At 44.4% G+C, this 24,816-nt stretch overlaps 1 protein-coding gene across 1 annotated transcript in view; it reads right to left on the reverse strand.

The window, feature by feature from the left end:
* ITGA9 (integrin, alpha 9) overlaps positions 1–24,816 on the reverse strand; it is a 369,261-nt gene that overhangs the window by 207,608 nt on the left and 136,837 nt on the right. The window lies entirely within an intron of this gene.

The following is a 24,816-nucleotide window of genomic DNA, read 5'->3' on the forward strand; positions in this document are numbered from 1 at the left end:
GACTGTGAAGAAGGCTAAGTGCCAAAGAATTGATGCTTTGGAACTGTGGTGTTGGAGAAGACTCTTGAGAGTCCCCTGGACTGCAAGGAGATCCAACCAGTCCATTCTAAAGGAGATCAGTTCTGGGTGTTCTTTGGAAGGAATGATGCTAAAGCTGAAACTCCAGTATTTTGGCCACCTCATGCAAAGAGTTAACTCATTGGAAAAGACTCTGATGCTGGGAGGGATTGGGGGCAGGAGGAGAAGGGGACGACAGAGGATGAGATGGCTGGATGGCATCACTGACTTGATGGACGTGAGTCTGAGTGAACTCTGGGAGTTGGTGATGGACAGGGAGGCCTGGCGTGCTGTGATTCGTGGGGTCACAAAGAGTCGGGCACGACTGAGTGACTGAACTGAACTGATCCTCTCCTACCCCCAAACTAGACTGAATTCTTTGAAAGCAGGAGCCATGTTACCTTCATTTCAGCATGTCCCAGGGCATGAGCCAGAAGAGACACTCAGTAAACATTTCCTGAGATGTATGTGAATTGAAATGAACATTCACCCCAAAAAGAAAGCACCCCACAAAGAAAGGCACCATTATTCCATAGACCAATCCTATACCTACAGTAAATCCAATATAATATCTACCTTACTAAACATTTCCCTGAACATTTATTTGTTTGCTCTACCATTACTTCCTTTCAGTGTTTAGATCTCACACTTCTTTACTGCTTTTCTTTTCAAATCTTCCCTCCTTCTTAACCTTGGCTCTTTTAAACATCTTTAAGCTCAAAACAAGCAGTGTCGTACCTATCCACAAAAGCCTTATTAAACCACTTGATAGATATCATTTATTATACCTCTGAGCTAGAGCTTTTGGTTTTAATGGATACTATGGGATCTTAATCCAGCAATAAAAGAGACAGACACTGGGTTCTTATTTGTGGGAAGGGCCTGGAACATGGGCAAACATCTGGGTGAGGTCTCCTTTCCTCTTGGTTTCTTTAGCATTGGCACCTGTCATGTTTGAATCCAACTGACATTGATCAATCAATCACCAGTGACCAGGACTGGGCCACTTTTATAAGTTTTTATAAGTTATCTGGTATAGTCTCAGAATAGGTAATTTTTCCACAAATGGTAAAACTCAGGCTTAAACAAATTAAGTCTGTCTATGTATCATTTTGTTAGGCTTCCCTGGTGGTTCAGTGGTAGAGAATCTGACTGCCAATGCATGAGACCAGGGTTTGATTCTTGGGTCAGGAAGATCCCTTGGAGAAGGAAATAGCAACCCACTCTAGTATTCTTGCCTAGGAAATCTGACAGACAGAGGAGCCTGGCAGGCTATAGTCCATGGGGTTGCCAAGAGTTGCATATGACTTAGCGACTAAACAACAAAATATGATCCCAAGAGACGATTACAATGACCAGGAATCACAGCAGAATACTTTGAACCATTACATTTCTGAAATCTTTGCAAACAGATAATAAAAGAGCAGAACTAATTTATCATGCCCTCTTCTCAAGGCAATGGCACCCCACTCCAGTACTCTTGCCTGGAAAATCCCATGGACGGAGGAGCCTGGTGGGCTGCAGTCCATGGGGTCGAGAAGAGTTAGACGCGACTGAGCGACTTCACTTTCACTTTTCACTTTCATGCATTGGAGAAGGAAATGGCAACCCACTCCAGTGTTCTTGCCTGGAGAATCCCAGGGATGGGGGAGCCTGGTGGGCTGCCGTCTATGGGGTCGCACAGAGTCAGACACGACTGAAGCGACTTAGCAGCAGTAGCAGCAGCTTCTCATTTCTATTTGGGTAAGATTTATTTTCTTTCCCACCTGGCCATTAGATGGAAACTGTACAAATTTAACATGACCTATGTGCTTTAATTAAACAATTTAGAGAAAGAAAACAAAAATCTCACCTTCCTCTCAAGCAAATATACTACTAAACAGCCCTGCCCTAAAAAGTTTAAAATCTATCTTAAAAAAGAAATAGATAAAACAATTCCATTAACAATAGCATAAAAAACAACAGAATACTTAGGAACAAATTTGACCAAGCAGGTAAAAGATTTATAAGACACTGATGAAAGAAATTGAAGATGACATAAATAAAGATATCCTGTGTTCATGGATTGGAAGAATTAGCATTGTTAAACTGTCCACACTACCCAAAGAGATCTACAGGTTCAACATAATCCCTATCAATGATGGTATGGCATTTTTAATTCTAGTTTACAAGAAATAGAAAAAAAATATTAAAATTCATATGGAAATACACACACATAAACCCAAATAGTCAAAGCAATCCTGAGAAAGAACAAAGCTAGAGGCATCACATTTTCTGATTTCAACTATACTACAGAGCTACAGTAATCAAAGAAGTCTGGCACTAGCATGACAACAGACACACAGACCAATGAAACAGAATCAACTGCCCAGAAATAAAACCGTGCCCATATGGTTATCTGATACTTGACAAAAAGTCAAGAATACTCAATGGGAAGAAGAGTCTCTTCAGTAAATGTTCTGGGAACACTAGATGCTGCTAAGTCACTTCAGTCGTGTCCGACTCTGTGCGACCCCATAGACGGCAGCCCACCAGGCTCCCCCGTCCCTGGGATTCTCCAGGCAAGAACACTGGAGTGGGTTGCCATTTCCTTCTCCAATGCATGAAAGTGAAAACTGAAAGTGAAGACGCTCAGTCATATCTGACTTTTAGCGACCCCATGGACTGCAGCCTAACAGGCTCCTCCATCCATGGGATTTTCCAGGCAAAAATACTGGAGTGGGGTGCCATTGCCTTCTCCGGGGAAGACTAGATATCTACACACAAAAGAATGAAGTTGGATCCTTATATTATACCACACACACAAAAAAATTAACTCAAAATGGATTGAAGACTTAAATACCACAAGACTTACTTGAAAACACAAAATTCTGAAAAGCTTTTCAGCATTGGTCTTGGCAATATTTTTTGGATATGACACTAAAAGTAGAAGAAACAAAAGTAAAAATAAACAAGCAGTACTATATCAAGCTAAAAAGCTCCTGTCCATCAAAAGAAATTATCAGCAAAGTGAAAAAAGAATCTACTGAGTGGGAAAAAATACTTGCAAATCATATATCTAGTAAGGGGTTAAAATCCAAAATATATAAGGAACTCATACAACTCAAGAGAATAAAAACAGATAATCTGATTTTAAAATGAGCAAAGGACCTTAAAAGACACTTTTCCAAAGAAGATACATAAATAGCCAATAGGTACATAAAAGGTGTTCAAAATTACTAATCATGGAAACTTAAATCAAAACTACAATGAGATATCACCTCAAAGCTGTCAGAATGGCTATTATCAAAACGACAAGGGATAACAAGTAGCGGTGAGGATGTGGAGAAGGGAACTTTCCTACCATCTTGATGGGAATGCAAATTGCCACAGATACTATGGAAAACACTGTGGACGTTCCTCAGAAACTTGTTTTAAAACTACAATATGATTCAGCAAACCTACTTCTGAATATATATTCGAGGGAATGAAATCACTGTCTCAAAGAGATGTGTGCACTGCCGTGTTCACTGTTGCATTGTTTACAGTAGTCAAAAAAATGGAAGCAACCTCTGTGTCTGTCAACAGATGAATAATAAAGATGTCCCTCACACACACACACACACAAACAGGAATGTTATTCAGCCATAAAAAAAGAAGGAATCCTGCCATTTGCAATAGAACATCATGCTAAGTGGAGTAAGTCAGACAGAGAGAAACATATACTGCATGATCTCACTTATATGTGAAGAGTAGACTGGTGGTTTCCAAGGTGGGGTGGGGTGGGGAACAGGCAAGGGTGATCAAAGAATGCAAACTTCCAGTTGCAAGATGAGTAAGTTCTGGGGATCTAATAACAGCATGGTGAATACTGTTAACATTTATATAATCTATACTAGGAAGCTGCTGAGAGAGTAGCTCTTAAATGTTCTCTCTACACACACACACACACAAAATGGAACTATGTAAGGTGACAAGTGTGCTAATTAACCTTAATGTGATAATCACTTCACTCTATATATGTGTCATCATGCTGTACACCTTAAACTTACACAACAGGGTATGTCACTTATATCTCAATGAAGCTGGAGAAATTTTTGAAATATAATTGAATTGATATAACAAGCCATGCAACCCAGCCAGCCATTCTATAACTGTGCATCCTCACTCATGAACAAGACTCTTCATCACTGCGGATGAACTTTGCCTTGGACTCCTTGCTCTTCCTCTTTCCCCAGCCAGAGTTCAAGGTGGATCCCGGTATCTTATCTGCCAAGACATCTTGCTCAAGCGCCTGTCACCCAGTAACAACCACCATGGGTGCCACTTACTTGGGCTTTCACTTATTGTCACAGGTTGTATTTCTCAAAGATGGTTACAAAATATCCCTCACTCAACACGCTCTTTTGCAATGTGACCTTGTCAAGAGTTGGAGATATGCGCACTGCTTCCTCTGTCAAGAGTTGGAGTCTGATTCTTCTCCCTTTGAATCTGGGTAGGTCTCAGGACTTGTTGTTTAGTTGCTAAGTCATGTCTGAGTCTTTTGTGACCACATGGACTATATCCCACCAGGCTCCTCTGTCCGTGGGATTTCCAGGCAAGAATACTGCAATGGGTTGCCATTTCCTTCTCCAGAGGATCTTCCTGATCCAGGTATTGAATTTGCATTTCCTACACTGATAGGAGGATTCTTTACCACTGAGCCACCTAGGAAGCCCCAGGACTTACTAGTCACCATTAGAACACAATGGGAGTGATGCACAGTGATGCTATGACTTCTAGGCCAGATCAGAATAAACGCTGTGGCTGCCACCTAGTGCTCTCAGGGTACTGGCTCTGGAAGAAACCAATGGCCATGCAGAAAGCATGCCCCTCACAAGCCCCCAGGCTACCATGCTGGAGGTGCCAGGGCCAACTGATCCCAGCCTTCCAGCCATCCTTACCAAGGGGCCAGATGTGTGAATGAAGAAGCTGGATGCACATCCTCCAGGCTCAGCTGTCCTAGTCCTGAGCCACACAAGTCTCCCCCAGTTGAGGTTCTAGTATTGTGGAGCCGAGGTGAGCTACACCCAATGTGCCCAGTCCAAATTCCTTGACCGAAGAAGCCTTGAGCACAAGAAAATGGGTCTTGTTTTACACCGTTAACTTTAGGGTGGTTTGCTACACAGCAGCAGGTAACTGAAAACACCCCATATTTTGTGATGCATAGTGACTGACAAGTGTCATGAGTGAAGACCATGTCACTCTTGATAAATCTTCCACTGTACCGGGCACAGGAATGTGCACGTAGGTGGTGAACAACTCGCAGTCATTTGACAAGCACTTATTTAGCATACCAGAGTGCAGTGGTGTTTACAAAGATGAATAAAATATCATTTACCTTGTAGGGAAAACAACTTTTCTTTACATGGAGACAAGACCTGTTTACATATAATTCTAACATAAACCTAATAAGACACAAGTACTACGAAAATTTATAGTAAGAAGGATCAAATTAAAGGATGGATGGGGTATCGGGCAGGAGAAAGTGCATGGGCAGGCAGAAGGTGAGAATGGGGTGCACGAGCGGCAGTGACTGTGTGGACGTTCTGGACGAAACAGAGGCAGAGAAGCACAGAGCAGGTCCCATATTTCAGCAAGGACAGGAAAAGAACCAAGCGTGTGATTCCAGTTGAGACAGTTTTGCTCAGTGGATGAAAAGTAAGGATGCAATTTACTTTGCTATCCTAAGTCACTTCAGTCATGTCCGACTCTGTGCGACCCCACAGACGGCAGCCCACCAGGCTCCCCTGTCCCTGGGATTCTCCAGGCAAGAACACTGGAGTGGGTTGCCATTTCCTTCTTCAATGCATGAAAGTGAAAACAGAAAGGGAAGTCGCTCAGTCATGTCCGACTCTTAGCGACCCCATGGACTGCAGCCCACCAGGCTCCCCGGTCCATGGGATTTTCCAGGCAAGAGTACTGGAGTGGGGTGCCATTGCCTTCTCCGCAATTTACTTTAGGGGAGTTGCAAATTTATATTTTAGTGCCGCATGACATAGAGGGCAGAGCCCCTCTCACAGAAAATGCCAGCCTCTGGTCCTGGGAACCTGGAAGTCTGTGGTCCATCTCTCGCACCAGCTCCCCTGCCTCCCCCGGGGACAGATGACATGGGGACTTAGAGCCTCTACTTCAAGAACTACCCTAATCCGAAGTTTCAAAGAAAACCTCAAAGAAACAAAAAATCCTCTAGACTTGTAAAACACATCATAAAAGAGTGGTCCCACTCACTATATAAAACAGCATTTGTGTCTTCAACTTCAGGCCACTGAAAAGTCCAGTAAAGGCCTTTTATTGTATGAGGGAAGTGTCTCCAGCAACTTTAAATGCAGCACAATTTGTACCAAGGACAAGCTCATCTACAATGATTCATAAGTGCCAATGGCCTCAGGGGAGCCCCAAGGACAAACCTGTCTGAAATGATTCACATGGTTCTCATGAATTATCTGGAGTCCATGAACCAGCATTCTTCAGACAACTAGAGCCAAAGATGATGAAAAAATTTTTGCTTATTTTGTAAGTCTTAATTGGTTGCATTTGCCTGTTTGCATTTTTGCATTGGTATTCCATATGGTCACTTAGGAGAGAAAAAAAAAGGAAAGAAAGAAAAAGAAAAAAATTGTTAGCACTTTTTGGTGTTTCCCTTCAAAGAGATTGTCCCAACTCTTTTCAGTTAATAGAAACAGCTGAATTTTACGTTCCTGAAATAGTATTTGTGCAGCATTTATGATTTCTTTGATCCTAACCTTTTCAGTGGGTAAGTTAATAAGACTTCTTATATTGGAAAGGGAAACATAAATGACTGAGGCTTTTATGATAAGTTACCCTCCTCAATCAGAGTAAATTTGACCATAATCTTTAAACGCGTATTCTGGAACTACAGCTATAAAGAGCCCACAGATATCCCCACACACATCCAAACCACGTGTTTATAAGCAGATTAGCTCACACTCAGGGTGTGAACAAAGATGTGCCAAGGAGAAAAAGCCAAGGCTGCAATTCAGATAATTACCTATAATTGAAAATCCCTGCTTGGCTTTCTTTTGCCTGGCCATCCTGGCAGGAATAAAAATAGCTTTGAGGGATGACCACCACTGGTGAAAACAGGGCTACCCCCAAATTAAAGATGGTTCCTGTTATACTTGACTTTTTAAAAAAGAACCAGCTGTCTTTCATAGCACCACATCTGCTGGGGCCATGGGCTCTCTGACATCACTCCCAGGTCTGGGCTGCTCCTGGGAAGTGATGTTGTTTCTACCAGAGTCGATGGACTTTGCACACCTCATTACTATGAGAGACAGCATCTGACATTTTAACCCCTTTCTTCTCTAGAAAAGTTATACCCTAAGCCTAGCATGGCAAATAGATGGGGAAACAGTAGAAACAGTGGCTGAGTTTATTTTGGGGGCTCCAAAATCACTGCAGATAGTGACTGCAACCATGAAATTAAAAGATGCTTACTCCTTGGAAGGAAAGTTATGACCAACCTAGACAGCATATTAAAAAGCAGAGACGTTACTTTGCCAACAAAGGTCCGTCTTGTCAAGGCTATAGTTTTTCCAGTAATCATGTATGGATGTGAGAGTTGGACTGTGAAGAAGGCTGAGCGCCAAAGAATTGATGCTTTTGAACTGTGGTGTTGGAGGAGACTCTTGATAGTCCCTTGGACTGCAAGGAGATCCAACCAGTCCATCCTAAAGGAGATCAGTCCTGAGTGTTCATTGGAAGGACTGATGCTGAAGCTGAAACTCCAATACTTTGGCCACCTGATGTGAAGAGCTCACTCATTGGAAAAGACCCTGATGCTGGGAAAGATTGAAGGCAGGAGGAGAAGGGGATGACAGAGGATGAGATGGTTGGATGGCATCACCGACTCAATGAAGATGAGTTTGGGTAAACTCCGGGAGTTGGTGATAGACAGGGAGGCCTGGCGCATTATGGTCCATGGGTTCGTGAAGAGTCAGACATGAAAGAGTGACTGAACTGAACTGAAGTGAAACCTAGGACATGTGAAAAATTAAGTAGTTCTCCATTCAGCATCCATCTTTTATCTTTTGAGTGTTTTTTGCTGTGTAGAGTATAAACTACTCTCTAATGTACTGACTGCTGATACTGTAATTTGAAGGGCAGGACTCACCCAGACATCAAATTCTAGAATGGGAGTGAATTAGATGCCATTCACAATGAACACTCATTCTGCCATCAAGCTTGAGCAAATTTTCAATCTTCCCTTCCTCACCTACAGCCTGGAAAAAATTATGTTGCCAAGTATTTTTCCCTGATACTATTTCCCCATCTGTATGAGTATAACCTTCAACTTCTTCCTCTTTGGGCAAATGAGCCACCCAATTCCTGACCTTTAATCCTCAAGCATGCTGGTTCTGGAGAACACTGTGAGCTCAGCCACCCATCCACATGCCACTCAGCCAAGGCCTCCTGATTACACGTGTATGCTTAGGAAGTGGGCACACACAGAGCGCATCTGCCCTTGCGGAGTCTGTGGATCACCATCCTCCAGAAATTTCTCACACAGGCCAAAAAGTGGGCGTGCACCAAGAAACCACTGAATTTCAAGGGTCTAGGCCAGAGGTGACAGTATTAAACACCAAGGGTTGGAGATGACAAGCACCCTCCCTGGGATCTGCTGTGTCCCACGGAGAGAACAGAGAGGCCGGGGCTTGGGATGGCACAGAGTGTGAGTGGTACATGCCTCTCCATGGACAGCCTTCTCGATGAGCCATTCTCAGCATCACTTTGTTAATCTCACCACAGGAACAGCAGTGAAACGCTGAGATGGCAAAGTGATCCCCCTGCAACTGCCCCCAAATAAGTATGAGTTACAGCACTGCCCCAACATGGGAGGCATGAACCCTGATGAGGATCTTGGAGGGAGCTAGGGTAGTCTGCAAGTTCATGAATTCACAGAACCCTTGGGGCTCAGAGGAGCAGTTTCCCACGAGAAGAAACATTCCTCTAGAACTGCACCGTCCTGTACAGTCGCTGTTAGCTGCATGTGCCTATTTAAATTTAACCTCGTTAAGATGCAATACAATTTAAAATTCAGTTCTCCCCTTGTCCTAACCACACTTCCGGTGCTCGGAAGCCATGTGGAGCTAGGGGCTGCTGTGCTGAAGAGGACGTTCTGAGAACATTGTTACCATCACATCGCCCGTCCAGCAAACATTCTGGTCTTGCCAATTTAAATTGGTCTCTCTGGGAACCTGGAGACCCTCTTGGATGACAGAGGAGCAAATCTTAGCATCTGCTTGGAGTCATAACAGAAAATTGCATTTGAAACAGGATATTTCCTTGTAACATAAGGATTCCAAATGGTCCAAACTCACGATGAAAGATTGACCTGCTTTGTTCAAAGCCAAAATCAGTGTTCTGTGACTTTACCCTAAGACACTGAGGGACTTGGGGGATGAGAATATAGCTCTCCCCTGGACTGGGGGACCCTGGTGGCCTAGCAGCAGTAATTGGGCACTAAGAGCTGTGGTCTCGTGTCAGTGGAGAGGGGGTGTAGGGTTGAATGGTCCTCCATCACGCATTCCTCCCATTCAGGGCAGCATGTCACACCTACACACTTATCACACTCACATGTCACCCACAGGTGGTGACCAGAGACATAAAGCTCAACAACAACAACAAAAACCTCAGCCATTTCAAGTTATCGCTGCGGTAAATGACTACATATAAATGACCACACCATGTGATTTTTAACCAGCCTCCCTTGGAGATACACGGACGGCAGAAAGGGAACAAAAGCATCTTTTTAGCCTCAGGCAGTAATAAAACGTTGCTCATGTAGGGCCTGCTGGGTGATTTTTCCAACACTGCAGGAACCCCCACTTCTTTCAATATGAATCACATTATAGCTCAGATGAGCATATGGTCCAGGTTTATAGAGGACTTTGTGAATACTTATTCCTTCCAGAAACCACATGAGAAAATACTTGTCCCTGTTTTATTAGGGGTGAACAGTTGCATGCTAGAGGGATTAGGAGACCTGCCCAAAGCTGCACGGTAACGAAGTGGCAGGGGCTGAATTAGATTCACTCCCGTCCACTGGGAAGCATGGCAACTTCTTTTTTTTTTAATTACTTTTTTAATTGAAATATAGCATATTTACAGTGTTATGCTAGTTTCAGGTGTTAGTTTCCTTATAGTTACAAAACATTGAGTAGAGTTGCCTGTGCTGCACAGTCGGTCCTTGTTGGTTATCTATTTTATATATAGTATTAGTACTGTGTATCTGTGAATCCCATGCTCCTAATTTAACCTTTTCCTTTGGCCGACACTGGCTATCTCCTTTCTGGCTCCCTTCTCAGTCTTCTGCTCCTGTCCTGTCCATTCTCCACTCAAGAGCTAGGATAATTTTCCTGAAATGCAAGTAAAACCACATACCACTGAAAACCCTTCAGCTGCCCCTCACCGCTCACCTCATTAAACCCACTCACTGAGCCTGGCCCACTCGGCCCCTTGGGACCAGGCTCTGCAGGCTCTTCCATCACCTCCTTCTCTTCTCCCCCGTGCCCACCACGCTCCGGCCACACCGGCTTCCCAGCCACCCCTCTGAACACCTGCTCCTGCCTCCAGGCCGTTGCATTTGCTGTGCCCTCTGCCTCCAATGCTCTTCCCTCTACACTCAGCGTGACTAACCCTCTCAAACACTTCCCCCTGCTGTTTCCCTCATACCTGTGACAATCACTTCTACTCATTTAATCATCACATGTTTACTTCCTAGCATCCCTAGCACAGGGTATCCTGGCGAAGAGTAGCCACATCTATTTCATCGGCCTCTCAATATCCAGCCCGTAAAAAGGCTCAGTAAGCTTGCTGAATAAATGTGCGAACTGGAGGATGACTGAAGGCCTTCTCAGGCCTTGCCAACCCATCTTAGCACCTTCATGGATGGGAGGGGCCCCCTCTGAACATCCAAGAACCTCTGCATGATTTCCCTCGACTTTCTGAAACACACGCCTTTCATGGTTTTAAAAGGGGGTGGGGTGAGAGACACGGAACTCTACCAAGGACACCTGCCAAAAACGACATCTTTCGGGTTTCTGTTCCACAGTGGGCGAAGGAAAGAGAAGGGGCATTGAGCAAAGGTGACGCATAATTAAAGGCTGAGCAGAACAAGCTCCGCACGTGGTCTCCACACTCTTCCCGAAAGCCACACAAAGCCCTCAGTGTGGGGACCCCCTGATAAACATTTACTTTTGAAAGTAAGGTTTTCCTAAATGTCCACTTGGTGCTTCTGATTCTCACAAGGAACCCATTTTCTGCTCCCCTCCAGGCATACACGATAGGGAAATTCTACAGATTTCCATGAACTGCTTTTTTAGAACTAATTATTTTTTATTTTGGGCTGCACTGGGTCTTCGTTGCTGTGTGAGGGCTTTCTCTAGCTGTGGGGATCGGGGGCTCCTCATGACGATGGCTTCCCGTGTTGTGGAGCACCAGCTCCAGGGCATATGGGCTTCAGTAGCTGCAGCATGTGGGCTGAGTTGCCCAGCAGCATGTGGGATCTTCCTGGACCAGGGCTGATACCACTGTCCCCTGCACTGCAAGGCGAATTCTTAACTACTGGACCACAAGGGAAGCCTCTGAACTGGTTTTAAAAACACCAAAAGGCAAGGCTTCACTTACAATGCATCTGCTTCTAGAACTCACCCGATGGTTGGAACTTTCTCTTTAACCAAGTTTAACACAACTTGGTTAGGAAAAGATTGCCTGGCTAAGGGGAAATTCACCTCCTCACTATTCAGTGAGCATTGCTCTACGACTAAGTCTTACCTACACCCAGTTGTCAGTTTCTCAATGCACTCCTTTCTCCATTTAAATAAATCTCAGATATTTCTGTGACTCTAGATGTCTCAGGAAAAAAAAAAAAGTGCTGCTTACTTCTACCTGCCTCTGCTGAAGAGCTGAGAAAGAGTGTGATCTGGGAGAGGAGGCGCAGGAGAAGAACCTTGAACATTTCTTAAAAATGAACTGGTTTCCTTTCTGATGGGAACGTTTGCCCCATCTGTTGTTCCCTTTGCCCATTTCTTGGCTGAACAGGTAGCCTGCAGAGACTGAAGGACACCCAAGCAGTTAGAACACAGCTCGGGCACACTTTGAATCTGATATGTACCCAATTCTTTCATCCAGCTCTGGGCTCTCTCAGTGTCCTTCCCCATCTCAACAAAATAAAACACAGCAGCATGGTGTGGCAGAAAGAGAAGGGCCCTGGGGTCTGAAACCCTGAGTTTGAATCCTTGCATCCGTGATGGCTTGGGTAAAGAATTCAGTCTCTCTGAGCTCAGATCCTCCATCTGGCAAACCAAGAGACACCACAACAAACATGCATCTGAGGGTGTCAGGCACACTGGGTGGGGGAACCATCATAATGAGTTTGGTGAAGCAAAATCCCGTCATGTGGCCCATGGAGAATCACAAGATTATCCAACAAGGAAACTTAGAGATGCTCCATTTAAAGTTTCACAACAGCCCTTAATTCTCAAGAAACACTACATGGCACTTCCCTCTTATAACCACGTGACTGGAACTTGGCATTAGGTGGGGGAACTGCTGAGCAACATAAACCCCACTTAACAAGGCCCAGAACCTCAACGATATTTGAATGGCTAGAATATATGATGCTCCATGAAGTAATAAGGGAACTGAAAGTCTGGGTCAAGTTGGAGAACGTTTTAGCAACTTCAGCTGCATCCAGGTCATCACATCATAGGTCCAGAGCAAAACACACCATCCCGAGAGTGGACGACCAACAGAGAAAATTCTAGGATGGGTGTTACACCCTCACACAGGGGCATTAGAGAATAACGACGAAAATCACAGCCTTTGAGGTAAACCATTAAAGATGGCTTTAAGTTGGGCTTTTCAGATGACTCAGTGGTAAAGAATCCATCTGCTAATGCAGGAACCACAGAAGATTAGGGTTCTATCCCTGGGTTGGGAAGATCCCCTGGAGGACGGCATGGCAATCCACTCCAGTATTCTTGCCTGGGAAATCCCATGGACAGAGGAGCCTGGCGGGCTACAGTCCATGGGGTCACAAAGAATCGGACACGACTGAGCTACTGCACCTTCAGTTCTGCCAAGTAATGGCTGTGTGGCCTTGGACAGCTTATTCACCCTCTCGAAATCTGTTTCCTCCTGGGCAAAACTACAGTAATGATAGTAACCGTGACCCAGAATGGTGGTTCTGATTAAATGAGATAATGCCCAGAAAACATGCAACACCAAGCAAGGCCTCAGGAAATACAAAATGCCATGGTTAAAAGAGAAACTGTTATTTATAACAACTGTTTGAGTCCATTGACTTTGTAACTGATCTCACTTGGAAAAGGCCAAGAACTAGAAAACATGCCGATTTAATAAGTGAAAGGATTCAAATTACTTAAAAAAGAGAATCTAGGCAGTCCAGTGACTAAGACTCCAAGCTCCCAGTGCAAGGGATGTGGGTTTGATTCCTAGTAGGGGAACTAAGGGGCTTCCCCGGTGGGTCAGCGGTAAAGACTCCACCTGCAATGCTGGAGACGCAGGAGACACAGGTTCGATCCCTGAGTCGGGAAGATCCCCTGGAGGAAGGCATGACAACACATTCCAGTATTCTTGCCTGGAGAGCCCCATGGACAGAGGAGCCTGGCGGGCTATGGTCCAAATGATCGCACAGAGTCGGACACAACTGAAGCAACTGAGCACAGCAGAGAACAGAGGAACTAAGATCCTACATGCTTCATGGCACATTCAGAAAAACAAAAAGAGAGAGAGAGAATCTAAATCTTAACACAAAATCCATCATCTAATAAAGGAGAATAGCATTTCAAGAGAGCCAGGAACTTACTCTGAACTTTAAAAATGTATTTGATTGATATATATATATATATACACAATAAATAGAAATATATAGCACTGTGGGAATTGTCTTAATGATATCAACTACATCAATGGTTCTGTGACTTCATCCTCACAGGCTGGGTTCTGGGGAAGCCAGTCCAGATGGTGATTAGTGTGCATGAGGATTATTAGGGAGTTCCCTTGGGATCAACACTTGTGGAGGAGAAGGGACTTCAGAAGCTGGCTAGGCAGATGGAGAAGTTAAGCTGTAACGTGAAAGCCTCAGCCGAACCTATTAATTACTCAAGAAATAATTGATAATAATTATTTTTTATTATTATTATTCTTTTTTAATTATAAAGATGAAATGACCTTTCAGGGTTGTTCAGAGTTAGCCCAAGAGGCCCAAGAGGCCCAGACCTTTACAGCTCCATGAGGATTAGCAATGGATGCAGGCTGCTCCAGGAAGGGGATACGACCTTGGACAAGGTTGGCAGGAGGTGATGTGCCATTCAGAAGGTTCATGCTTACTACACATTTGTTGCTAATGTGATTTTTTAAAATGAACCACAGTGCAGCTTTACTAAGGAATACTACACAGAAATCAACAAGAATGATGGGTAAAATTGTGGGTACAATACAATCTCACCTGCATAACACACAAAGAGCAGAAGATATAAAAATACATTTCTATGTCAGACAGAGAAAGACAAATATATTACTTACATGTGGAACATTAAAAAAATGATACAAATGAACTTATTTAAGAACAGAAACATATTCACAGACATAGAAAACAATCTTATGGTTACCAAAAAGTGGGGAGGAATAAATTAGGAGTTTGGGATTAACAGATATACACTGCTATATATGAAGCAGAAAAACACAAGAACTTACTGTATAGCACAGGAAACTATATTCAATATCTTGTAATAACCTATAAGGCAAAAGGATCTGAAAAAACACACACATAACTAAATCACTTTGTTGTACACATGACACTAACACAACACTGTAAATCAACTAATAAAATACATATATAATTCGAGCAAACTCCAGGAGATAGTGAAGGACAGGGAAGCCTGGCATGCTGCAGTCCACGGGATAGCAAAGAGTCAGATGCAGCTGAGTGACTCAACAACAACAACAATACATACGTGTGTGTGTGTGTGTGTTAGTTGCTCAGTCGTATCCGCCTCTTTGTGACCCCATGGACTGTAGCCTGCCAGGCTCCTCTGTGCATGGAATTCTCCAGGCCAGAATACTAGGAGTGGGTAGCCATACCCTTCTCCAGGGGATCTTCCTAACCCAGGGATCAAACCCCTGCCTTGTGGGCAGATTCTTTACCATCTGAGCCACAAGGGAACCCCAATATATACACAAACATATATATTCACATATATATATATATATATATATATATCTACAAAGATGCACAAGTAGCTGTCTGAAGAACCATGCTAATATGATTTTTTAAAATGATAAGTTCTTACTAAGTACTGGTATATAGGAAAGCTACTGGTTTTTGTGTATGGATCTATTTTGTGTATGAAATCTATTAATCTAACAGCTCATCTACTATTCTGTTAGATTTTTCTAGCTAGATAGTATCATCTGTAAATGACGACATTATCTTTCAATTTTCACTACTTATACCTAATTTACTTTTCTTGGCTTATTACATTGGCAAGAACCTTCAATAGGCAGTAGCAACAATAGCAAGCCTTCTTGCCTATAGTTCCTACTATGATGCAAAGTATTTCTATATTTCACCATTAAATATGATGCTTGTTATAGGTTTCTGGTTGATACACTTTACTAAATAATTTACTTTAGTCCCTGGAGTTTGATACCTGTATTTTGGCTCTATGGTATATATGCCTCTATTACTGCAATAATAAGGCACAGGGACCTCATTGTGTTATTTGGTTTTGTATATCCTATTCCTAAAACAGTACAGGTTTATAAAGTGAGTGAAGTCACTCAGTCAAGTCTGACTCTTTCCAACTCCATGGACTGTAGCCTATCAGGCTCCTCCATCCATGGGATTTTCTACGCAAGAATACTGGAATGGGGTTGCCATTTCCTTCTCCAGGAGATCTTCCCGACCCAGGGACTGAACCCGGATCTTGTGCATAATAGGCAGATGCTTTCCCATCTGAGCCACCAGGGAAGTCCATAGGTTTATAAGAGATCCACAATTAATGTTAGTTGAATAAAAATTGATGGAATAAATGAACAAAGATGTCTTTCAATGTTTTGTTTTAGAACAGTACATTGGGGATATTTTCCATTTTTAGGAAAACAAAGCTATCAATTTGGATTTGATTAACGGGAGTTCTGGTATGTGAGAATTTTGTTAAAGCCTGTGCTGATGGATTTCAAGTCACGTTACTATCAGAGTTAATGCTTAATATTGCTTATGTTGATGGTTAGCAGAACTCATGATGTCTGGAAATTATTGATATTCTATCTGGAATCCTTAGAAAAATATAAGTAGCTTCTGGAGATCATATGAAGCTACCCCAGGAATATGCTGCTTCTGGGGAAATACCAGCATCTAAACTCATGTTAATGAAGCTTTAAAGAGCGAATTCCAATGTTAAAATCTTATCTCCATTTTCCTTATTGCTTTCTGGGAGTAGCACCTGAATAGGTGACAAAGGACCCTCTGCTCTCTTACTGCTCATCATCTGTATTCTTGACCTCTGTGTTCTTACAGGCTGAGCTCTTTTCCAGAGAGCTGTTCTGTTTCTGCTCACATTGCACCTTCCCTTTCTCATCCTCCTCTCAACCCAACCTCCATGGAACAGTTAATGTCTGGGTAAGAGCCATTCTACTCAAGCAAAAATGCCATGGAGGGGAATTGAAAATCTCCAAGAGAAAGTGGAGGCACAGCAGAAAGAAAGAAAGCACAATTCCCCTTTTCCCTCCAATAAGGTTAGAAGTTGTGCAGGAAAAGAGTCTGGCATCTCAAAAGGGGGCTGAAGGGTCTTAGAAGGGCTGGTGATGAGGAAGAGAGGGACCCCTGAGCCCCATCTTGGGTCCATGGGAAGGTCACACTCAAGGTCAATTTCCATAGCCATGTGATTAGTGTCCATGGACAATGTCAACTTCTTTGTACCATTTACTGAACTAGCATTTGTGTTGTGCTATATCCTACTCTTTTCATCTGATAATTTCACATTAAGGGAAAAGAGGATGGGGCAGGCCATGCAGCCTCCCATTCCTTCATATACACTCTAGAAGTAATGGAGTGTGTATTTGGCTGTTGGGATAGAGGGTTTTTGTAATCACCTGTGGAAGTCCTAGGAAGGGGCACACTGTCATTGAGAGGATATTGCAGGCAGAAGAGAAACAGAGGGTTTCTGCCTATGGAGCTTCTACAGGGGGCCAGACTGCTCCACAGATCACTTTAAGGCAGATTCCAAGGAGTGACAGGTTATAGCAAGTCTTAAAGTTTAGAGGAGCCTCAGAAAAGGCCTCTCAAGATGGAGATAACTGTGTCATATCTGTGGACTCTGAACCACACAGACCCCAGCCCTGTGCTGGTTCAGGATCCCTATATCCAGCCCAGCCTGGCTGTGCCCTACCACTGATGCTGCAGTGTGGAGTCCGTTCCTGTCCAGGGTCTATTTGGAAGGATGCAAAGACACAGGGCATATCTGGAACACAGGGAAGAATTCACTTTGACTTGAGTAAGCACAGGAAGGCAGCACAAACTGAGACCAAATTGTGAAGGGTCTTAAACATCCAGCTTACAGTTCTCAGAATTTTCTGAGCAGATAAGACACTGACACCCTTTAATACAGAGGGAATGCTTTAGTGCCTCATTCCCTTGTGTCTCTGGTTCCTAGCACAGTCTAGTATATGATAAGCACTGGTTTTCATTGACTAAGTAAGTGATTAGAATTACTGTATTGGGCTTCCCTGGTGGTCCAGTGGTTAAGATCCCACATGCCACAGGGCAACTAAGCCTGTACACCACAACTACTGAAGCTCGCACGCTCCAGAGCCCATGCTTCGCGACAAGAGACGCCAAGGCAACAAGAAGCCCCTGCACTGCAACTAGAGAGTAGCCCCCCACCGTCTGCAACTAAAGAAAGCCCATGCACAGCAACAAAGACATAGCACAACCAAAAATAAATATTTTAAAAATGAATTGCTGTATTTATAAAGTTAGGACGTTAAGAAGTGTTGAAGAAGGCAGAGTAATGAGAATAAATGAAATGCTCTTCTTCTATTCACCTGGAAGCTTCATTTCATAGAATCTCTCTGTGCTGAGTATTTACGTTAGGCACGTATGCATTATCTAATCCTCAAATGACCCTTTGAGATGGATACTATTAGTGTTCCCATATCACAGAAGAGGTTGTGGCTAAGTGGAGAATCCTGGATGGACAGTCCCAAGTGACTCCAGGGCCCACATGCTCTGCCCACCGCATAAGGACCCAATTTTCTACCCCTCCCCATATGTGTGTCCTGAAAATATGACATGGTCACTCCTCCTATAAAGAGGTAAATCTATTTCCCCATCCTTTGAATTTACTTTGGCCAACAGAATGCATCAAAAATGATACTGGACAACTTCTTTGTGCTGCACTTCCACTCTCTGAGAACCTTTCCCAGCCACCATGTAAAAAGGCCAGGCTAGTCCAGGGAATGCAGAGAGACCTTTGTGACCCTGGGGAAGTAAATGACACTGGAGTGAGCCAGCCTCCAGCAAGCCTGAAAGCTCAGCCCTAACACATCAGTGAGCCTAGCTGAGATCAGCCAAGTGTGGCACAGGTCAGCAGAACTGCCCAGCTGACATAGAGATTCACAGACAGTAATAAATGGCTGTTGTTGTAAGCCATTAAATGTGCGGGAGTTTCGTTACTCAGCAAAACCTAACCATTACACACACACTTCTGCCGGAGAAAGAACTGAATCCATCCTGCAAGAACGAGGTTCTCAGCAGTCACCATTTCTGCTGGCCCTACTGGTCTCAACTCACCTTTGCCTGTTCATCATAATGGCTTTCATTTCCCTTCTTGGTTATAATTGTTTACAAATTCTACCCAGAAGTCTGCATAAGCAGTAACAAAGGGAGGGCATCACTCACTGAGCTTAAGAGGTCACTGGTGCAGCCTTCTCCACAAACCCAGGGATGCCATAAAACATACCCACCAAAAGGTGCCCTAACCCTCAGTTTCGTGGAGGGATTCCTGGTACGAAGGACCATCAGAGATTTGTGAGCGTCCCTCCCTTCAACTGTTTCTTCCTCAGCCCCTGTTTTGAGATGGTTTTGGCCATGAAAAAATAAAGTATCATAAGCAGAGGGGACTTCACACCGTTGGGATCTAAGATCAGGCTCACTGCTTATGGATTGTGGTGGGGGTAGGGGGTACAAAACCCCACCCAGTAGAAGCAGATGTCAGGGCTGGTACTCCTTGTCGCCAACCAGCATTTCTGAGCTCATTCTCTGCCCACCTTGTCGAACTTTCCCAGTAGACTTTAATTAATCACTGTCATATCCCCAGCACCTAAAAGAGTATCTTGTACATGGTAGGTGACAAAAAAATGTTTGTTGAATGAAACGAAACACTCCCTTCCTACAGAATCTTCCACAGCTCCCACTGCCAGCGAAGGAAGATCAGAATTCTCTGGCACCACATCCCGAGAACACAGGGAGACTTCAGCCCCACTTTTCACACTCCGCCTCCTACTTCACAGAGGCAGTGTACCATTTAACTCCTGTGCCTTTCTACCTGCTATTTCTTCAGCCTAGAATTTCCTTTCCTCCCTCTGAGCTCTTTTTCATCTCTATAAAGCTGGCCCATGATGGGTGCTTATTAAATACCTGTTGACTAACCAAGCTAATTAAGGAAGGAAGGAAGAAAGAAACCATCTGCAACCAGGAAATGGTGCTTGAACTTTCCTGCCACAATGGCACAAGTGGATGAAGCTGTGGACTGCCTCTTGGGTCCAATGCACCCCACAGGGCAAGAATACTGACTGAGGGCCAGATGGCCTCCCAGCACCATGCATGGGGACCAAGGAAACCGCCCCATAGCTTTCTCCATGCACACGCAGCCATCAGGCTGACAACCCAAACACCAGGCCAGGAAAGGCATGCAGTGGGGATGCAGACTCAACAAGTTTGCTCAAACAGAGGAAAAAGCCAAGTGAGGCCAAGGGGATCTGAGTCAAAGTTCGCTCCTACCAGCATTCCCAGTGCCACCTCCAATGACTAAAATAAAGAGATTAAGTAGCTGCATTTGTTTTGCAGTGTTTATGCTGTTCTGTCATTCTCTGAAGTATGCATTCTGGACAAGGAGAAACATTTTCCCAACTCAGAAAGTTGCTTTCAATTTTGGTTGTTTTTTTCTATGCAGTTTTTGGACTCCAACCTGCTCCCACACCACCAGAATTCTCTGACATCTGCACTTCTTGAGTCTGTGACGTTTTCTGTGCTGTCTCCCTTAGCCTGGCACGTGGGCTGCCGGGGACATCGTCTGGCCTAGTGGTGGGACTGGAACAGGAGGGCTGCTGACTTGCTCTGGGGCAGACGGGCCTGTCCTCTTGCACAGCCTGGGGCCCTCTACGGGCTACTGTCCCTCCATTAGCCCAAACTTCACCCCAAACTCAGGCCTCAGAAGCTCCCAGCTCCTACCAGCCTCCCAGACATGTCTGGAAACCGCTTGCCTTCTTCTTCCAACTTGGCTTTCTCTTACACATGATACTGCTGCTGCTCTTCCTGATGGCAAACATCTTCCAAATTTGAAATAAACCAAAGATATTATTGGTGGCCTTTCAATGTCATACCAGAACCCTGGAAAGACAGCCTAGGATCATGTGACTCTCTAGGAAAAGATATCTTTTGTTACTATTAATTCTTAAACAGGGCCCAAACTATTCAAAATTAAATGCTAATTTGTGGAACACTGACAATCCCAGAATGGTCTGTCTGGTGGAAAGATAAACCCAAAAGTTTCTGTTTTATTGCCTTGCATGACATTAACCAGTTCTAACTCTGCAAACTGATTCCAGCATGCTTTCTCCCCCTGACTATATAGACCACCTGCTCCTCAGCTGCTCTGTGTGTGTTCCCAAGGTTCCCCCACTTCCTAAAACCTTGCTAACCTTCAGGACACAGCCTGCACCTCACCTCCTACTGGGGAAGCTCCTCCAATGCCTGTAGGCCCCAGTGTGTTCTCCCGTGTGGACACCCAGCTGGAACCCCACACTCAGTCACACAGTGCTTCAGATCACTCCTCAACTGGTTCACCCCTCTTGCATCTCAATCACCACCTAGTCTGCTCTTTTGTTTTCCTATAGTACTCCACATTCAGCAGGTGTTCAATAAAAACCACTATCGGTCATTTGTATTCAAGTGGAAGGATGACACATGATCAAATGACAGTTGAAACAGCCACGTTTGCAGGGAGAGGACAAGCCTGGCATTGAGGAGAGAGCAAGGCCTCAGGCAAACTAGGCTTTGAGTCCTGAACCTGGGCTCAACTTACAGACTCACTGTCAGGCTAGGTTTCCTCATCTGTAAGAGACATAATAATGTCCCTAACTTTCAGGATTGAGTATTTTGTTGTTGTTTTTTCTGTTTTAGGATTAAAGGCAATTTATGCAAACTGCCTAGCATGGCATCTGTGAGCTGTTTGGATTTCCTGTCCATTTCCCCGGCAGTTGTGCTGCCTCATACAGAATCCAGAAACAGTAATAGAGAGGGCTATCACTCCTCCATAGCTTCCGAGGGGTTAAAAGGAAGCAGATCCTTCTAGAGGAGGGATGCAGAGAGTCTTGAGGGAGAAGACTGGCGAAAACTAGGAATCACCCCACCCTCTGGCCTATACCTATTCCTCAACTAAATTTAATTAAAAAAAATTTACACACACTTGATGGCCCTTGTTATGTGCCAGGCAATATCCTAAGCACTCTGTAAATACTCACTCAGTTAGTCCTTCAACTGTGATAACCATTTTACATGTGGGGAAACTGAGGCCCTCAGCAATTAAGTGGCTTAGCCAAGGTAGTAAGTGGTAGAATTTAGATCCCAACCTGGGCTGTCTGGCTCCCGAATCTGTGCCCTTAATTATAGCGATGCGGGCTCAAATACTTCATTTCATGCTTTATGTAGAAGTAAAGAAAAACAAAACAAATTTCCCCAAGAGTGGTCTCTCTGGTCTAAAACATGCTAAGTACCCCTCGCTGTTGAATCTCCCCCTGAGGCTTCAATCGAGTTTACAGAGAGCAGTGGGAGATGTCAGCCAAGAACTTAGGCCATGGACTGTCTCCATCTGCCCAGGCTTCCCCACAGACAAGGGTGTGAACCCCTCCCCCAGATGCCCTCTCACATGGTACCCTCTCTCCTGGTACCCTCTCTCCTGGCTCCTGGCATAAAGGCTTAAGAGAAGGCTACCACGTTTGACCTTGGAGACTGGAATGGGGCTAACCCTCACCTGCAGAGCTTCCCCAAGCCCCTGCTCTAGGAACCCATTACTGACTCAGAGCCCATTTGGCCCAGGTTTCCTGGCAGCCTTCATCCCACCTGTGGCACAGCCTGGAACAGCCCAGTGGCAAAGCAGCCTGTGGCTGCAGCCCAGGACTTGGCCTTCAGCTGGCTCTCCTTTTTCTTCTGATGAGAGGAGAAGGGGGTAGCCTGCTTGTCTTGGATCAGACATCCAAGTAATGCCTGCTCCCAGCTCTTCTTGGCATCACCCGCTCCCAAAGCGATGAGCCTAGGGCCAAGCAAAGGAGAGGAAGCTGTGCTGGCCCAGAGAAGGCAGGAACCCCTTCTCACCTGCGTCAGGCAGTTGCCTCCTTGCTCCCCCCAGGCTCACGGGGACAGTAACCAGACACTCGAGGGGGTGCGATGTCTGGGGAGGCATCCTCTCCTGGGTTACTGAGGATGCTTTATTTCCCCTGATTATTATTAACTCTGTGCTTGCAAACTCCTCGGTCTTACCCTATCAGGTACTGTGGTTTCAGGATGTGAGGGGAAAACCGCTTCCAGCTTTTCTCAAGTGCATCTCCACAGTGTGGGCAGAAGGGACCCATGTTCCTTCACTACTGTCTCTCCTCATCCCCGCATTCACCAAGCAGCCCCGCAGCACCCAGCACTGCTGCACATGTGACAGAGGGGAGCCCTCTGTCTTGACATCCGCTCCCCTTCCCGCAGACTTCCCGCAGACTATTCACGCTGTTCTCCAAACTGGAAACCCCGGGGTGAGGACCTCAGACTGCCAGCTCCCCTTCACAGCTGCACGGACATTCACTCACCCAGCTCCCCTGACGTCACCTCCTCACCATCTCCCACGACGCCCACTCCTTCTCTTCATCTTCTCCCACCAGTGTTACATGGAGTTATCACAGGGGTGCCACCAAACCTGGGGCCACCGCTGTGGCCATCTGACTGGCTCTCACCAACAGCAGGTGATGGAAGGGACGTGGTCATCTCTGGGCTGGGATGTTAGAAAGAGGCTATGCATTCCCCCACTGCTCTTCCTCCTCTTGCCCCCAGGACACAGAAGACTCTGTGGCCCTAGTGGAGGGCAGAGCGAGCGACGGAAGGAACTGGGATCTTAGGACCACCATGTGGCCAAGGCTACAACCACTGAAGAAGAAACTTACTTGACTGACATATGCTCAATGAACACACTTCTAGTGGATTAAGTCAGTGAGAATTGAGGGTTTACTAGTAACAGCAGTTAGCACTGTGTTACCAAAGGCAAGACCAATCTAGACAGCATATTAAAAGGCAGAGACATTACTTTGCCAACAAAGGTCCATCAGCAGATGAATGGATAAGAAAGCTGTGGTACATATACACAATGGAGTATTACTCAGCCATTAAAAAGAATACATTTGAATCAGTTCTGATGAGGTGGATAAAACTGGAGCCTATTATACAGAGTGAAGTAAGCCAGAAGGAAAAACATAAATACAGTATACTAACGCATATATATGGAATTTAGAAAGATGGTAACAATAACCCGGTGTACGAGACAGCAAAAGAGACACTGATGTATTGAACAGTCTTATGGACTCTGTGGGAGAGGGAGAGGATGGGAAGATTTGGGAGAATGGCAATGAAACATGTAAAATATCATGTAGGAAACGAGTTGCCAGTCCAGGTTCGATGCATGACGCTGGATGCTTGGGGCTGGTGTACTGGGACGGCCCAGAGGGATGGTATGGGGAGGGAGGAGGGAGGAGGGTTCGGGATGGGGAACACATGTATACCTGTGGCGGATTCATTCTGATATTTGGCAAAACTAATACAATTATGTAAAGTTTAAAAATAAAATAAAATTAGAGAGAAAAAAAAAAAAAAAAGAATTGGGTGTTCCCACCATGACAGCTACTTTGAAAAATAAGAAAGACAATTAAGAAAGTATATGTAGAAATCAGCACAATAAAGTGTGTTCATTATACAACTAATGATTTAAAAGTTTTAATTATACATGTCAATGCTTCATTTATAAGGGTAGGGAATCATAAGCAGACTATTGTAGAAAACAGTTGTATAGGTTTCAGAAAAATAAACTTACAGTACTATAGTATAATATTCTATATAACTGGGAAATTCTGCTTTCCATAAAATGATTGATGTTTTCATACAAAAACTTTCAATGTAAATAATAATAATTTATATTTATTAAGGATTTAGGTTCTTCTCAAATATTATTTCATGTAAAATTTCAACAGAAACCTCATTTTACAAATGAGACAACTAAGAAGCAGAGAGAGTAGTAATTCTTCCAAGGTCACGGGACTTGTTGTGAAAGTGAAAGTCACTCAGTTGTATCTGACTCTTAGTGACCCCATGGGCTATACAGTCCATGGAATTCTCCAGGCCAGAATATTAGAGTGGGTAGCCTTTCTCTTCTGCAGGGG

Source organism: Bison bison, unplaced genomic scaffold (assembly GCF_000754665.1).
Source record: "Bison bison bison isolate TAMUID 2011002044 unplaced genomic scaffold, Bison_UMD1.0 scf7180017864043, whole genome shotgun sequence".
NCBI classification, from domain to species: Eukaryota; Metazoa; Chordata; class Mammalia; order Artiodactyla; family Bovidae; genus Bison; species Bison bison.